Source organism: Fukomys damarensis, unplaced genomic scaffold, assembly GCF_012274545.1.
Source record: "Fukomys damarensis isolate Sample0158 unplaced genomic scaffold, DMR_v1.0_HiC HiC_scaffold_39, whole genome shotgun sequence".
NCBI classification, from domain to species: domain Eukaryota; kingdom Metazoa; phylum Chordata; class Mammalia; order Rodentia; family Bathyergidae; genus Fukomys; species Fukomys damarensis.
This window is the reverse complement of record NW_022900951.1, coordinates 48,196,114-48,210,554: the sequence shown is the minus strand read 5'-3', so window position 1 is coordinate 48,210,554 and position 14,441 is coordinate 48,196,114. Positions and strand designations below refer to the sequence as shown.

At 35.9% G+C, this 14,441-nt stretch overlaps 1 protein-coding gene across 1 annotated transcript in view; it reads right to left on the bottom strand.

Annotated features, from left to right (window-relative positions):
* Positions 1–4,872, bottom strand: part of Klf8 (Kruppel like factor 8) — a 203,579-nt gene extending 198,707 nt beyond the window's left edge. The window contains exon 1 of the mRNA XM_010610114.2: positions 4,599–4,872. The gene's annotated coding sequence lies outside the window, so the exon portion shown is untranslated. The remainder of the gene's footprint in view (positions 1–4,598) is intronic.
* Between the last annotated feature and the right edge of the window lie 9,569 nt (positions 4,873–14,441).

Sequence of the window (14,441 nt, the reverse complement as noted above, 5' to 3'; positions counted from 1 at the left end):
AGCACTATTTACAATAGCAAAACAATGGAAACAACCTGAGTTTTCCTCAGCTAACGAACAGATAAAGAAAATCCTGCTTACATACACATGGAATTTTATAGAGCTACAAAAAGTTTAAAATTCTAGTCATATGCAGCAATATAGAGGAGCCTAGAAGGCATTACGCTAGGTGAAGTAACCTACGCATTTAAACAAGTGCCACATAATGTCACTCACATATGGAATCTATAAAAGTTGATTTCTTCTAAGTTGAAAGTAGAATGTTAGTTACCAGAGAATAGAGAGGATAAGGATGAATGAGGGATGGGGTAAGGCTGATTAATGGTTACCAATTTATGGTTAGATAGGAGTAAGAAATACAGTGAGAATAAATAATTAAATGTACTGTATATTTCAAATAATTAGAAAAAGCGATTCTGAATATCTTCATTATAAAGATATACAAATATTTGAGGACATAGATATGTTCACCTTATTTAAATATTACAGAAAGTATATGCTTATCAAAACTTCACGTACTAGCCATAAATACATATATACCATTTCATGTTTTTCATGTACAAGTTATAAACAAATTTAAACTAAAAATAAATACATTTAAATTGTTTTAAATTTATAAGAAAATCTAGCTTTGCACAGAAAAATATAGGTTATTTCAGCATCAGGAAGCATTGGCATGATAATAGTAGTGGTGAAGCTTGGCTGTTTCTCTGAAATATTATGGAGAAAGAATATTGACCTTGCTTCTCCACTGGCTACTTCTATCCCCTATGTTTTACCACTGCAGGAAACAGCTCTTTAAATTCATTGCTTCTCTAAACTTACTTTGTTCCATTACAACAAACATTATAACTAATAACTATTCTGTATTTTTATATTATTTTATTGCACCTATGTAGAATACCCTTTTCCTCAACTCTACTTACATGTCTTGCCTATACTTCAAATTATAAATAGGCTTCACAGAGAAAATTACATATGAATTGGGTATCATAATATGCCTAGAAATTTGCTAAAATGAGAAAGATGAGTAAAAGAAAAGGCGGAGATAGGGTTGTGAATGTTGTGGGAAAGACAAGGACATTTGTAAAATTTCTTGGTGCTGGGGTTGGAACCCTAAGTCCTTATGCATGCTGGGCAAGTGCTTTAACCCTGAGCTATACCCCTGACAAGAAGGATATTTCTAAAAGAAAGAATAGTATAAACAAAGCATGGAGTTTATGAAGTACTGTAGCATTTTTAATCAGTATCAATTAGTTTAAAATGGCTCTTATGATGAGGAAAAGTCACATACTATAAACACAAAATGTAAGTTATGGGCATAATGTGAAGAATTTAAGTTTTTAAAGGATTAGATTTAATCCTATAAATGATGGGGAATTTTTTAATGATTCTGAACTTGGGATGGGCAGATTTAAAATAAATATTTTCGCAGTACCCTTATGTGTAGAACAGGTTGTTATTTATATTTATTTGATATCTATATATAGATTACTATCTCTATTTGTTTCTGGCCTTTCTATAGTATTATCTATATTTTTTCATGGTAACCTAGTCATGAAAAAGTACCACGAACTAGTTGGCTTAAACAACAGGAATTCTTTGACTTGCGGTTCTGGTGGCCTTAAGTACAAAATCAATTTGGCAGGATTGCTTTTTTCTGAGGACTATGAGAGAGGCATCAGTTACAGGTGTGCTTTCTTGGCTTGCAGATATTTGTTTTTCCCTGAGTCTCTTGATATATTCTCCCAATGTGATTCTATCTCTGTGTCTACATTTCTCATTTTAATGAGGACACTAGTCATACTGAATTAGGCTCCAACCTAGTGACCTCATTTTAACATTATCTCGGTTAAGATGCTGTCTCCAAATACAGCACTCTTCTTATTTACTTTACTCAAGATTGAACACAAGGATTTTGAACCAACTTGCATCTGCAACCTATTTTTAAATTTTAAGACAGGGTCTCACTAAGTTGTTCAATTGCTTTAACTAGGAAATCCTCCTGCCTCAACTTCCTGTGCTGGGATTATAGATGCATGTCACCACATCAGGCTCCAGTCACATTCTGAGGCACTAGGGATTAGAGATTCAATATATTTTGAGGTATGTAATTCAACTCATAAAAAACATAGGGATTGAAAGCAGGGAGGACAGTAAAGAAGCTTTCTTAATATTCCAGATAAGATATAATTAAAAAATAAGCAGAGCCACTACAAGTAGGGATGGAGAGGATACAACGACCCAAGAACTAAAATTTGGAAGGTGAAGGAAATGGAATAGTTAAAAATGACTCTATATTTTATAGCTTTGTTAATTAAGTCAATGTCAATCAGGTGATATAACTATGGGTGGAAGGTTTGATGAAATATTAAGGGTTGTAGACATAATGCCCAATGTTAAATTGAGATGTCCTATTAGTGGATGGATAGTCCCAAGAAGCACAGTGATTGATACCAAACAATTCAAAGTTCTCTGGGGATGACACTGGAATCCCTTGTTGAAGGATTTGTATTGTTTGTTTGGAGTACTTAATAGTGGTTTCACAAACCTTTCATTATCCTAGAAAGAGGATAAGCACATTTCATCCATATTTTAAAACAACTAGGTTCTTCCTAGTTCCCATATCCTGCGCATAGAACTCCCCCCCAAAAAAAAACTGACAACATGAACACAAAAGGAAAATCAAATTTCAAAATAGAAACACAGCAGCCCCTAACATATTGCCTGCACACCAAATGCAGGGGATAGGATGCACAACCAACACAGTTCCTTCTCTATCCTTCATGGGAAGGTGTAAACTGTAGAGTTCAGAGGATGTGATGTGTACAAATGACAAGACCGCACATCTATTGGCAAGAGCAACCAGGAATGTTTCAGTTGAACTCGTATTTTCCATTGTTTTTTAGGTCCAGGACTTTAAGAAGTAAAATCCTCTAATTTTTTTTTTATCTGAATACACCAGATTCAGTGATATGGCTTTTTTGAATAAGGTTGTTTTGAGGTTTAGAAAATCTATGGGGAAGAGAGGGAATGAAGGATGGTACTTTGGCTCAATCTCACCTAGGAATTTCAAACTGATTAGATAGCCTTGATAGGAATTGGCACTGGGGATGCAATGAAACCCAGCATATTAAAGAAAGGAGGAGCTCTGTGTTTTGCATTTAATACCGAGACAGCTGAACTGGTATCTTGCAAAGCATTGGGAGCTGTTATTCTGTTTACCAAATAGAAACTTTAACAGTGAGATACTGGCCCAAAAACCTCAAGCAATACATTTTTTTTCTCTTTGACCCGTGACATATCATAAGGTTCCATTCATAATCTTGCCAATTTCTCTAAGCAGAAACAAATAAGAGACAAATATGTAAGAGATGTTACTGGTCCATAAGAGGCCCTTTCTAACAACTCTCTGGGACACTAGCTTTTCTTATGTAATAGCTTTTCTTATCTAATAGCAGGAGCTACTGAAGCCTTCTTCCCAACACAATCTCCCTGACTGAACATGAACAAAGGAATGACCAATCAGCTAAGGTAGCTTTAGCTTTTCAATTGAAATAGTCTGCTCTCTTCCTTTTGCAATTCATTTTCACTTGAAGTACTATGTATTCTAGCTGAAGCTCCCAGCTATTTCAATTAGTGGATATAGATGTCTGACACTAAAGGAGGGACAATAAATACGTATCATGAAACCTTTCATGACAAACGCTTAAATCAAATTTAATATTTGTCTTCATATCCTGGAAAGAAGCCTTAGCTAGAAATCAAGGAGTCAGTAACAACACTCTGCATAAACGTGTTTTTTTTCTAATACACACCAACCAGCAGCATAATCAGCCACAGGCAATTCACTTGTCATTCAGTGAATACTTGTGGAATGACTGGATTTATTCAAATCACCTACACTCCCATGGTGCCTCTCAGGAAACAAAAATATTCCCTTTTGTCTTAAACTTCAGAGCTAATTGGTAGTGCAGTTAACTAATGGGCATCTTGGCATCACTGCCCACATTGCATCTCCTAAAAATCAACTAGATATTAGAACCAAAATTTGAAGTCTGATCTGAAGGGGAAAAGGAAAAAAAAAAACCTAAGCTCTTCACACAAATTCCTCCCAAAATATAAATAACATTACAGCAAGGCCATGCTCCTTGAAATAGGATTTCTAAAGTACAGACTTCCTTAATTGAAATCATGTACTGTCCCTTTAAGAAGCCAGGCAAGATGGAGCCCTCCCAGCTCCCAGCTATACTGGCTTCTATCTACCTAATAGGGATGCTGGAGTGTGACCGAAAGAAAGCACTCCAGAAGCGAGGAAGTAAGGCTGTAATACCTGAAGAAGAAATCAAGGCAGTAACAGTTGCAGCCTTCCAATTGAGCGTGCCTATCCCTCAGGGTGGCAGCTCCTCTAGGTTCTAAAGGACCACCTCTCCTCCCCTCCCCTCTCCTTTTCATCCCACCCCACCCGGCTCCACCGTCGGGTCTTCCTTGAAGGAGCCTTCTGTAAAGCAGCTACTTAGCCGCCCAGTGGAGACTCCAAGTAAGGTGCAAAACAAAGGGGAGAGGAACGTGGGCTAACCAAAATGAAAAGGACTTACTTTGGAATTCTGCGCCTTCGCCTCGAAAGGCATCTTCTCCTCCCGGCACAGGGCCCGGGCCAATGGGGCGGGGTCGGGAATGAGCTAGTGTACCCGGAATCTGCACTGCTTCAGACTACAAACCTAGTTCGGTAGAGAGTTGAGGGAAATAGGAACCGACGAGTGGCAGTGCACGTTAGATTTTAATTATCTTCAAAGAATATAGAGAGGTGTAAGAGAGTTAGCCAATGGTAAGAGTGGAGGTGAGTCCTACCCTCCACCCTTTTCTAGCTATCTTCCCTTTCCGGGCATTGGTGATTTGAGGGAGAATTACTTTTCCTTTTTTTTTCTTCCTTTTGGTTTCTCCCCGCCCATGTCCCAGACCCCACCCAGGTGCTCCACCCAATTCATCGCTACACATTCTGTCAATCACCAGCCATTTCAAAGCTGCATTATACAACTTGTGTTTTCTTCTCTCTTTGGCTGGCTGTGCCCTTGGCCTTCTTACAACACCAGGACCTTTGCCCTAGATGTATCAATTTGAGGTTAGTTTCTCGTGGTCTCCCACCCTTAGTATCATAAAGCTTGCAAACTTCATCCAAATCCTTTCTCAGTCAGGCCAGATTGCATCACACCCTATCCCATCACTTTGCTTCAATTTGTTTATAGCAAATATGTTTCCCTAGCTTCCAAGAAAGCTCCTGGGGAACCCTCTTCGGCACCACCCACTCCTGTGCATTTTCTGAGGTGAAGTGGCTACAACAGCTCACCTGTCCTTGGGGCTTCTTGCTTCTCCATGGCAAGGGGTGCTCAGCCTTCTTCATCCCTCACCGTGTGAGTCTCCGACTTTCTGATTAAAATAGTAGGAGACTAGTGATTCCCAGCCATGTGTATGATGCCTCTAATTCAAGCCTAAACATCAGTCTCATACTATATCACTCAATACTATCCACTCGATAAATAGGTCAAAATCAGAAATGAGCTCTGAGGTCCTATCCCACAGGTATAAGCAGAATTTCAAAATGACCCAGCAGAAATCATATTTGACATTGCTATGGTTTGGATCTAAAATGTCCCTTAAGGCCCATAATGCTAAAGGGTTTTGGAGAGTGATTTGTTCATAAGAACTTTGACCTCCTCCGTGGACATTGATGAATTCATAATTTAATGGTATTATTGGAACATGGGGCACAGTTGAAGGGAGTGGGTAATGGGAGTGTGCCCTTGGGAACTATACTTTGTCCCTAGCCCCTTCCTCTCTGACTCTCTTCCTGCCTCTTGCCCACCATATGCTGCCTGCCAGAATAATCATTCCATCAGGGGCCCCTCAAAAAGTGGAGCCCAAAAGTGACCATGCTGAAAGCTCGAAAACTGTTAGCCAAAATTAATATTTCCTCCTTTTTGGTTGTTTCTTTTAGGTATTTTAGGTATTTTATCACAGCGATAGAAAGTCGACTAACATAGATGCCATTCTCCATTCTCCATTCCAGTTAATGACAACACTTGATTGCTCAGGATAAAAATCATGGAGCTATCCTTGAATCCTTTTCACTCGTAGATCACATCCAATTCTTCAGGAAATCCTAAAACTATGTCCAGAAGCTGACCACTTCTCACCATTCCTACTCCTGTTCCTTGGGTCCCGGCCACTACCATGTCTCAACTAGATGACTAGAAAAATCTCTTTATTAGTCTCCTTTCTTTCCTCTCTGTTCTCTTAAAAACGCATTCCCTAGTCATCAAACTATCTTTTATTAAAGGCTAGATCATATCTCTGTTTAAAATTGTTCAATCAAAGGAATGCTACCATGATCCACCTCCAACTGGACCCTACCTTCTGGCAGCACACTCAGCTATGAATATCAGTATGAATATAGCATTTCCACAATCTAATCACCTCTCCAGGAGTCTCATAAAGCAGTCAATTCGTAACTGAGATTTACTGAAACAATGATAAAGCAAAACTCCAGTTACACAATTGCATATGTGGTCTGAGTTCCACTCTCCACAGTAAAAAAATACATGGAAAAATAGAAGACATGGGCAAAGCTTACTAGTTCCTTTCGGATGATGAGACCATATGCAAGTTTTTCAGCTCCTTATACTTTTCTATATTTTCCAAGTTTTAAAAATATTTATTAGTACATGTTTGCAGTACATGATTACATTTATTGTGGAAAGTGGTACATGCACATAATACATTTTAATTCTTTTTATTTTCATTCTCTACTTCTCGCCTCCCTCCTCACTTCCTCCAACTCTCAGCACCCTTCCCATTTGCAAAAGCTGTTTTTATCATCAGTTTTTCAATTTGTTTTTCATTCCCTTTTCTTCTTTCCTTCCATCTTTTGTTCTCTCATCCATTTTTTTTAAATCTTAAATTTTATGTTAAAAAGTAAAGCAGTTACTTCCATGAACCACTAGGTGGAAATATAGCTCATGGAACAGAGAAATACTCTGAAAAGTGAAAGTATAATGAAAATTCAGTTAATTCACTAAATTGAATTCATTTCAAAGCATTTATGAATGATGCCAATTTTACATACTAGATCCTCTAAAATATATAAGAAGGATTATATATTACCATTTGTCTCTTCTGCCCAGACAATTATGTTCATGTAATGTTTCAAAGAAGGAAGTGACATTAACATCTGCCAAACTTTATTATGTGCTGTATACAGAAACTGGGCACTTTTGACATTCTTTTACTGAATCTTCATCATCAAGAAGTTCTTGCATCAAAGCTATTATAACACAACTTTGTAATTTTATTGGATGCAGATTTGACTTATATAAGGGCCATAGTGTATATAAAATATTTATATGAAATTTGAAAAAATATAAACTCACAATTTTTGTATTGTTTTGGGTTTTTTGTTCATTTGTTTGTTTGTTTGGTACCGGGGATTGAACTCAGGTCCTTTTGCTTGTGAGCAAGTGGCAGAACCACTGAGCTAAGTCCCCAGCCCAAAAAAATATAAGCCTTTCCAATAAAAAAGCATAATCTAAAAATCAGGGGCTAGTCAGAGCTCCAGTGGTGCAATCAGTTAGCGTGTGGTACTTATAAAAATCAGGGGCTAAAGAAACTGTATTCTATGTAGTAATTTAACTTTGGCTGGTACATATGAATACTGTTTTATGCTTTGTCACCCACCTGTGATTTGTGTGCCTTGGGATTTCTGGGAATGAACTTGGTGCTACATTACATTGTTACGATTATTATGGAAATATTTTAAACAATGTCATCCAAATGTTTTACACATGTTTGTGCTAAAAAAATAACTCTGAAATCAGTAACTTTAAAGGGGAGGCCAAAAGTGAATAGAAAATAAAAGCTATGAAGAAGGGTAAATAATCACCATAATAAGATATGTTCTTAACAAAGAAATATCCTGTGAGACATCACAACCAATGCTGAGAAGGGTAAAAGCAGCACTAAAGCCAAAATGTTGATTTTTCAATTTTTATTATTTACTAGTCCATGCTCACAGTACATAATGATCATAGTCTTCATTGGGGAGTTGGTACAAGTACATAACATGTCTCAGTTCACTTTTCATCCCCTTCCCCTCCTGTACCTTCTCCCTTTCTCCATCTATTGGTTCCCCTTCCATTTGCAAAAGATTTATTTCCCTATTTTTATTTTATCTTTTGGTTGGTTCTTTACTTGTATTTTGCTGTTCCCATATAAGAGAAAGCATGCAATATTTAAACTTGTGTGTCTGATTTATTGCACTTGATATTATGGTCTCAAGGTGCAACCATTTTCCTATAAATGACTAAAGTTTATACTTTATGGCAGAGCAGTAATCCATTGTTTATAAATATTTATAGATTTATAAGACCCAAGGGTTTATTGCTTCTAATTTACACCTATGATAGTATTAGTCTTAAGTTATTCAATATCATTAGTATTACAACTCTTAAAAACAATAGAATAGGTTTCTCATTCCCACTTTAAATATATGAAAACTGATTTAGAAAGGTTAGTAACTTGCTTAAAATCACCAAGAAAAAGAGGCAGGTTTTGTTTGTCTTTCAGAAGTAATGTTTATTTACACTTCTGCATTTGATGTCACTCAGTTCCATGCTTCAGTTAGCCATTTCTCCAAGTTCATTATTCTTAAATCTATATTTTCTTAACAAACATTTTATCTGAGCTCCAATCCATGTATGTACCTGCCATTCACACATTTACCTAACCATAAATCTAAGAATCGTCTTGCCTCCTCCCTCCATTTCACCTTTTATACCCAGTCAATGAGCAAGACCTATTGGCTTCACTCTATAATATTTTTGCTATTTAGGTTTTCTTTTTGATCCCTACTTATATGATCCTGGTACAAGTCATCATCATCGCTGTGTTACTATGGCAGGTGCCAAGGCATCAAATCTTTTTCCCAGATCTTCCCTGCAGCCTAAACTCCAGACATAAGAAATCACTATGTGTTCCTTAAAAAGTACCATGAAAGATGTATTTGTCATGAAACAGTGTGTCTTTGCCCTCTTTGATCCTAGTGCCTAGCTTTTCTTTCCTCCACCCTAACAAGTGCTCCTCTTTGCCGTGGGAGATGAGTTCGATATTCAAACTGAGATTTTTAAAATTGAATACTGTTTATCAATAAAGAACGTATATATAAGGATATGTAATAATACCTATCTCATTTAATAGTTGCAAAGAATAAATACATGAACATATATAAATCAGAGCAGATGATAAATCGGAGATCAACAATTACTAGCTTTTGTTACAATTATGATTGTTTTTGAAGTTGAGTCCAAATTCAGGAAGAAAACATTTTGAGACTTTTTCAAATACATTTGTACATATCCCAAATTTCATGGTTTCTTCTTCTATAAAAATGCATGTAATTACTATTTCAGAGGGAAGCAGCTGAGAGGATAAAATGTGGCAAATTAAATAAGAACAATGCCACACAGTGTAGTAAATGCTTAACATTCATTCAGGGTTAGTCATACTGAATACTTGTCATGGTGCACTGCTAACAGATGCCATATTACTGCAACATAATTTGGAATCACGTGTTAGAGGCCACAGATATTCAAACATGTGTGATTTGATAATGTCAATGGTGATTTCCCCGGCTTTACGCTTCACTGGAAAAAAAGACTAGGTTCCTCCTCCTCCTCTCCTTTCTCTCCTTTCTCTCCTTCCTCTCTTTTCTTCCTCTTCTTCTTCCTCTTCCTCCTCCTCCTCCTCCTTCTTCGTCTTCATCTTCTTTGTATTTAACATCAGTGGGCAAAGTATCCAGAGTTCTTCCTCTAATGTACACAGAAAAAAAAAATCTTTCACTAATCATTATTATTGTTTCCTTACTTCTAGCCTTATCTGTTTATAAATCATGATATGATTTGCGAATTTCTATACTGACCATTTGTTAAAGCTTTTTAAAAGGGAAAAGGCTAGAGTATTTTTTTTTCTCTATTTCTACAGTAGCAAATTACAGACGTCCTTATCCACAATCATGGTTTCCACATAACTTTAATTTTAACTAAAGGACTCATGTTATAATAATAAAAAAGTGTAGCAATCAGTCCATGCTCATGAAATTTATTGTTGTTATGAGTTCCACTACCAGTCTGAAGCATCTATTATGATACACAAATGGTACAGCCTTTACATTTAAATTTTATTGGTATATGTTTATGATACATTATAATCACATTTATTTTGGGGAATTGGAACACACACCACACACACAGACACAAACAATTTTGTCCTCCATGAGTATTTACCATCTTTTCAGATGAAATGGAGTTCAAGCCAAAACTGATCAGAAGAGGCACAGAATGTCACTACATATTGGTTAAGAGACTAATTAAAGAGGAAAAGGTAAAAGTTGTAAACATATATGCACTGAATACAGGTGCACCAATCTTCATTAAATAAAAACTACTGGACATACAAGATCTGATAAATATCAACACAATAATAGTTGGGAACCTCAATATTCTCTTTTTATAAAAAGACAAATCAAGTGGAGTTGACCCATACACCATTGAACAAATAGATTTGCTAGATATATACAATGCATTCCTCCCTAAAAACCAGGACACATATTCTCAGCAGCACACCAAGCATTCTCCAAAATAGACTGCAAACTAAACTATAAATCTTACTTTAACTCAAAAGAATTGAAGTTATCCCATGGAAATTATCAGATCATAATGCAGTGAAATAGAAATTAGTGGCAAAAGAAAGCACAGAAGTTTTCCAAACACATGAAGACAAAATAGTACACTCTGACAGAAAAAAGAAAGAAATTAAATACTTCCTAGAACAACAATGACAGTACAACATACCAAAATCTATGCCACACAATGAAACAGCAATGAAAGAAAAGTGTATAGTTATAAATGCATACATTAGAAACACACAGTGAGCCCAAATAACTTACTGATGCACTTCAAAATCACACAAAAACAAGAACAATAAAAAAATCAAAGCTAGTACAAGAAGAAAATTATAAAGACCAAAGAAGAACTTACTTAAATTGAGACAAAAAATATACAAAGAATCAACTTAAGATCTAGTTTATCAGAATAATAAACAAAATAGGTAAAACCTTAGTAAAGCTTATTAACAGAATGAAAGAATAGACTGATAGCAAGGCACTTAAAATTGAAAAAGGCAAAATCACATTGGATACCACCAAAATCCAGAACATTATTAGTGATTGCTTTGAAAAATTTGCTTCAATAACTGGGAATGTAGAAGAAATGGATAGATTCTCAAGATATGTGAATTACAAAAACGAATCAAGAAAATATAAGCTCCTGATAAGTCCAATACAATACAATGAAATTGAGGTAATATTTTAAAAAATAGCTAAGATTAGAACCTAATAGCTTCACTGTTGAATTCTACATGAACTTCAGAAAAGTCTAATGCCAATAGTCCTCAAACTCATTAATGGAATTAAACTGCTAAGTGTGCATCCAAATGTATGCCTGGAAGCAAGGATTAGATTTGTTCCAAAACCAGATAAGGGCTCAACTAAAAATGAAAATTATAGGATATTCTGTTTATTAAAAGTAGATATAAAAGTCCTCACCAAAATACTGACAAACAGAATGAAAGAAATCAATAAATAGATCATACATCATGATCAAGCAGCCTTTTTTCCAGGAATGCACGAATTCAACATATGTAATCAATAAGAAGCAAGGATAAAAATTACATGAACATCTTATTAAATGAAGAAAAAGCCTTTGACAAAATCCAATATCCATTCACAATAAAAACCCTGAAGAAAATAGGACAGATGTACTTTATCTCAAACTGATAAAAGTCATTTATGACATCCCTACTGCCAACATCCTCTAGAATCAGAAACAAGACAAAGATGTCTGCTATCACCAATCCTGTTCAGTGTAGTACTTGATACTTTAATCAGAGCAATAAGGTTCGAAAAAGAATAAAAGAACACATATAGGAAAGGAAGAAGTCAAACTATCTTTACAGGTGACATGATCATTTATATATGAGATCCAAAATATCCACCAAAAGATGCCTAGAACTAATAAACAAATTAAGCAATGTAGCTGGATACAAAATCAACATACAAAGATCAACCATGTTCCGCTACACCAATAATGAACACATTGAGAATGAAAATAGGAAAATAATACTATTCACAATATCCCTGTAGTTCATTGACTAAGGTGGTTTGGGCATGGAGGATACACCTGAAGAATGTTACAAATAATCATAAAAAGAGAACTGGAGGGGAAGATCTTGGCCTGTTGATTTTCTAGAAGAAGCTTGCTGTGGATGGTTTTTCTAATGTGAACTAGGCTGTTCTCATCAGAGGAGGAGCTCGGGATCTCATTGTCACTGGGAATGGCTGCTATTTTCATCAGAGGAGCTCTGATCTTTGCCATGAGCATCACTTCCTGGCTCCAGTGTGGATACCTCAGCTTGATGGCACAGATCCTTCATCTCACAAGCATAGATTTTCTGGCTTCCACCACTGATCTTTGGGCCTTTGAGGTACAGATCAAGCAAAAGACATTGCTGTGGGCTCTAGGGCACTGGCTGGACTCAAGGAGGACATGACCTTGGACTCTAAGCCTTTAGTTGGACTTGTGTGGGAAATTCCTGGGATTCAGGCCTTCAGTTGAATGTTTTGGGCTTCTAGTGTGCAGTTAATCTCTTGCACTCCTTTGCACTTGACTCTTTGTATAATTATCATAAAATAACCATATAAGTTATGTGTCCTGTATTTAATATATTCCCTTGTCCAATCCTGCTGACTACAAGTGCCAAGATAAAATACTTATGAATTAATTTAATCAAGAAAGTGAAAGACTTCTATAATGACATATATAATATTCTGAAAAAAGAACCTGATGAGGACTAAGAAAATAGAAAGATATCCCCTGTTGCTCTATAAGTGGACAAATATTGTCAAAATGTACATACTACCAAAACTGATAAATTGATTTAATGTAATCCCAATCAATATATCAACAGCATTTGTCACAGAATAAGAAAAAAATCCTAAAATTTGTATGGAGCCAGAAGAGACCCAGAATAGAAAAAGCAATCCTAGGCTACAAGAGTAATTAGGTATATGGTATCACAAGCTCAAATTTCAAACTAATACACAAAGCTACATTGATAAAAGCAACAAGGCACTGTCACAAGAGACATGTATAACAACGGAATGGAATAGAAGATGCAGAAACAGCTCCAGGGATATAAATTTGTCTGACCTCTGACAAAGGCATAACAATATACACTGGACAAAAGGTATGCTCATTAATAAATGCTTCTGGGAAACCAGTTACACACATGCAGAATATTAGATATATGTCTATCTCTATCATCATGCACTAAAACAAAGGATTGAAGATCTAGATATTAAATAGAAACAATTTGCCAGAAGACATATGTAAAACTCTTGAAAACATAATAGGTAAAGACTTTTTTTTAACAGAACCCCAGTTGCACAAAAAATAATTTTAAAAATCAACAAATGTGATTGTAAAAAATTAAAAAGCTTCTGCATAGCAAAGGAAACAACCAATAGAGTGAAGAGACAGACTAAATAATAAGAAGAGACCTTTGGAAGCTACTCCTCAAAGTCAAAAGTCTGATAGAAAATTTATATTTAAAATGTATAAAGCATCAAAAATTAGACTACTCAAAATACAGGACCTAGTAAAAAGTGGATACCTGAAATGAATAAACACATCTCACAATAAGAAGTTCAAATGGCCAATAAATACATGAAGTAATGTTCAATGTATTTGGCCATTACAGAAATGCATTTAGTTTTAATTGAGTTTATTGGTGTATTTTAGGGATACAGTACAGTTACATTCATTATTGGGATCTTGTACCTTTACACGACAGGTCTTGTTTCTCATTTTCTCCTTGTCCCTGCCCTCCTTTCACCCCCTCCTCCCCTGCCCGTTTGCAAAAGCTTTGGTTCCATTTTTTCATTTCTCATTTTTTTCCTTTCCCTTATTCCCTTTTGCCTACCCTTCCCACTTTCCCTACACCTTTAGCCCTTTTCTTCCTATTTCACATTATTAATTATCAAGGGTGTGAGAAATGCATATTAAAACCATGAGATTCCATTTTACTTGAGAAAGAATGGCTATCTTGAAGAAATCAATAACAAGTGCTGCTGAGGCTGTGCAGGAAAAGGAACACATACATTCCTAGTAGGAATTGAACTGGAAATCAACACTAGACTTTTAAAGAACTCCAAGTAGAAATTCCATTTGACCCAGCTATTTTCCTTCTACTCAAGCTTTGGTTGCCTTCTAGTACTGAAAGTATTGTAACAGAACAAACTCCCAGCAATCTTAAACTGGGCAACATCTAGTGTT